The sequence below is a fragment of the Myotis myotis genome, unplaced genomic scaffold (genome assembly GCF_014108235.1).
Source record: "Myotis myotis isolate mMyoMyo1 unplaced genomic scaffold, mMyoMyo1.p scaffold_m19_p_1, whole genome shotgun sequence".
Taxonomy (NCBI): Eukaryota; Metazoa; Chordata; class Mammalia; order Chiroptera; family Vespertilionidae; genus Myotis; species Myotis myotis.
Genome location: NW_023416313.1, coordinates 137,401,447 through 137,405,451, shown reverse-complemented (window position 1 = coordinate 137,405,451; position 4,005 = coordinate 137,401,447). Strand labels below are relative to the sequence as shown.

At 49.8% G+C, this 4,005-nt stretch overlaps 1 non-coding gene across 1 annotated transcript; it reads left to right on the top strand.

Moving 5' to 3' along the window:
- Positions 1-1,993: 1,993 nt before the first annotated feature.
- LOC118661596 lies at positions 1,994-2,157 on the top strand. The gene has a single exon (XR_004969378.1). It is a non-coding gene; the product is annotated as a U1 spliceosomal RNA (small nuclear RNA).
- The last annotated feature ends 1,848 nt before the right edge of the window (positions 2,158-4,005 follow it).

Genomic DNA, 4,005 nt, shown 5'->3' with positions numbered 1-4,005 from the left:
CTCTCTCAACCAACCCCCGCCCCCTTCCTCATTAATAAACCTATCCTTGGATGAGGATTTAGAAAAACACACAAAAAGTAATACCTGTGAAGCACAATAAATAGAAGCCCAACAAAACGAGGTGAGCCTGTACTTTGCTGTAACCGCCCTAAAAATGTAATGCCGTTTGTCCTCCTCTGGGCACCACATTGCAGGCACTTGAGGTCATTTGTTGAAGTGTTGGTGGTGTTACGTTGATTACTTGGGTAAGGTGGTGTACCAGTTACCCAGGGCTGTGGAACAGAGTGCCCTCAGACAGTGGTTTAAAATAACGACCATTTATTTGCTCACAACTCTTTGGATCGGCAATTCTGGCTGAGCTCAGCTGGGCAGTTTCTTCAGGTCCTCCGGTGGAGTCACTCAAACAGTTGCCGCCAGCTGGGGCCGGGCATGTGCCCTGACCGGGAAACAAACCGTGACCTCCTGTCCCACTCAGAGGTCGAAGCTCAACCACGGAGCTGAGCCGGCCGGGCCATCCTACCTGCTTTTGTTTATTTGGATGTTCAGATGTTCTCCAGTCGGGCCCATGGAAGCCCCGTCTAGTCGGCTGCCTGTGGAGATGCTCACATGCTCTTTGGAGCATTTCCTTATTTTCTGGCACAGCGTGTTCCAGGCTCATCCAGGGAAGGGGTCCCCTTCCCTGGCTCCTTGAAAATCATCTATTTCTCCAAAAAGCCTGGCTCTTTTCATTGGGGAATGGCATTTGGAAAGCAGAACAGGCCCCTGGGTGTGCTTATTGTTACACGTGGATGGGGCTAGGAAAGATATATTCCCTACACATGTCTAGATCTATTAAAAAGAATGAGGCCCTAGCTGGTTTGGCTCAGTGGATAGAACGCTGGCCTAGGGACTGAAGGGTCCCCGCTTCATTCCCCTCAAGGGCAGGTACCTCCATCACAGGCTCCCCGCCCTGGGGGGGGCGGGGGGAGGGGCAGGGCATGCGGGAGGCAACCAATCATGTGTCTGTCTGTCTCTCCCTCTCCCTCCATTCTTTCTAAACATCAGTGGAGAAAATATCCTTGGGTGAGGATTAAAATAATGTTCATAATCATGAGCCCCTACTGACATCTTCAATTCCAATTTCCCACGTAACACCACACCCTTCCTCCTTGCCCTCCATTCCCTACTGGACTCCCAGCACCCCTTTCCTCACTAACTCCTGCAACGCACACAGCATCCTTGCAGATTGGTTACGGCCACAAACTATGAAACACGAAGCTACTGTGGGACAGTCTAGTATTGGCTGTCAGTTCTTGTCCTTAGACTTGAAGATGCTTATAAGTTAATACACTGAGCTGAAGAGTCATTTTGGGGGGGGTGTGTGTGTGTGTGTGTGTGCGCGCGCGCGCTCGCGCGCGCTTCTCTTCTATTTTCACATTTTTCCTAGACAGAAGGTAGCATAGTACATATATTTATGCATTTACTTTTTTTCAATGAATCATATCTAGAAATAAACATAGCAGTCCAGCAAACCGGCCCTCACCTGATCCAGGACACAAAGGCAGCCCAAGAAAAAGGAAACCACCTAGAATCCCAACGGTGATCTTCCGCTGGGGAAAATTTTAGAGAAAATCGACCCCCTCAATCTAACTTTAAACTACAAACTAAAGTTTATTTCAACTAGAAGTCTCAGAGCAGATCTCTCCTGAGTCTTCTCTCCTGGAGTCGTGCGGCTGGCGGGTCAAAATGCAAGACAGGGCTCCGGGGACGTCAGGCCGGGGGCGTGGCGTAAGCAGATGAGCAGGCGCGCAGAGGCTGCCGGTCCCACTCCGCCGGCGCCCCCACGTCCCCGCATCCCGAGATGGACGCGCCCCCGGGGTTTGCTGTCGCATCGGGCGCGGTTGCCGCTCGGGTCCCTGGGGCAGCGGGGGCGCCGCGGCGTGTTGAGTGTAGTGAGCGTGTGTGAAGGGTGGGTCGCGCGTGGGGGTTGGGGTGTGGGCGGGGGCAGCAACTCATACTTACCTGGCAGGGGAGATACCATGATCACGAAGGTGGTTTTCCCAGGGCGAGGCTTATCCATTGCACTCCGGATGTGCTGACCCCTGCGATTTCCCCAAATGTGGGAAACTCGACTGCATAATTTGTGGTAGTGGGGGACTGCGTTCGCGCTCTCCCCTGGTTTTTGTTGGTCACAAGACAGATGGCGAGGTCTTGGGAGGTTTGGGCGTTTGCTGCATTCCGAATGCCAGCGCTACCTCAATAGTAGTATTCAGGAAGTTGCCCTCGAGGGTCGTGGCGCCTGGTCTGTATGTAACTTTCTGTTGCCTTTTTCTATGGTGTTTTCACCTCCCGGTTATTATACGTGGCTTTTCACCTGCAACTGCAGTGCACACTCTTATGTCTGATCTTCCCAAGCCCTACGGAGTCAGTATCAACTTATTTTCCTTTAACCTTTACTTACTGGTTTCAGAGAAACATCCACTCGTTGCTCCACTTTATGCAGTCATTGGTTGATTTTTTTTTTTTATGGCAGTAAATTGGTTTTTCATTCCTCCCCCCTCTCCCCGTTTATTTATGCTGCTGACACTATTACAGATGCCCCCATTTCCCCCACTTTTGCCCGCCTCCACCCAGCCTTCCTTTCTTCTGTCCATCACCACACTGCTGTCCCTGCCATATACGGTCTTTAGCTAATCCCTTCCCCTTCTCGCATCCAGTCCCCTCTCCTCCCTCCCCTCTGACAGCTGTCAGTGTGTTCCATGCATCCATGCCTTTGTTTCTATTTTGTTCGTCAGTTTATTGTGTTCATTGGATCTATAAGTGAGATCCTATGGTATTTGTCTTTCTTTGGCAGGCTTATTTCACTTCTCATAATAATCTGCAAGTCAATCCATGTTGTCCAAAAAGGTCGGATTTCCTTCTTTTTTACGGCCAGGTAGTATTCCGTGCCCATTGTGTAAATAAATGTGCCACAGCTTTTTTACCCACTCATTTACTGATGGGCACTTGGCCTGTTTCCGGATCTCGGCTATCATCAATATTGCTGCCATGAACATAGGAGTGCATATATTCTTTCTGATTGGTGTTTCAGAAGTCTTGGGATATATTCCCAGATGTGGGATCGCTGGATCAAACAGCAGTGCCATTTTTAATTTGGGTGGGAAACTGGACACTGTTTTCCACAGTGGCTGCACCGGTCTGCAGTCCTACCAACGGTGCACTCCGGTTCCCTTTTCTCCACATCCCCACCAGCATTTGTTGTTTATCTACTGGAAGCCAATGACAGCAGGGCTGAATCTGGGAATGGCTGATGGCATTTCCCCAAACCTGAATAGGATATATTAAATTGATTGTTTGCTGCCAGACAGCTCAGGGCATCTTAATCTACATGCTATTGCCTCCTACTGGCCAAACACCTGAAAAGCTGTAGGCTAATTCCCCCATTCTGACAATGGACTCTGTATAGGAAACCCTGACCCTTTGAAGTGTATATCTTTGCTTCCCCTCAGGACAATTTGTGTTAATAAAAAGCATGGGGTCCTGAGATGAGGAGATCTCAGTTTCCTTTAAACTAGGCTCCTCTGACCCCCAAATGCCTTTCATAATTACCTTTTGTCTCTGGACTCCTATTTAATCTATGCACAGCCTTCTCCAGATTCCAGAACCCGTCTAGATGTTGGATCAAGACCCACGGGCAGCCGAGACCGGTTTGGCTCAGTGGATAGAGCGTCGGCCTGCGGACTGAGGGGTCCCGGGTTCGATTCCGGTCGGGGGCATGTGCCTGGGTTGCGGGCATATCCCCAGTGGGGGATGTGCAGGAGGCGGCTGATCGATGTTTCTCTCTCATCGATGTTTCTGACTCTCTATCTCTCTCCCTTCCTCTCTCTGTGAAAAATCAATAAAATATATAAAAAAAAAAAAAAAAAAAAAAAAAAGACCCACGGGCAAATGTCGCCCAACGTCAGGCATTTATCCATTTATCCACAGTAGCCATTCTGGCAGGTGTGAGGTGATATCTCATTGTGG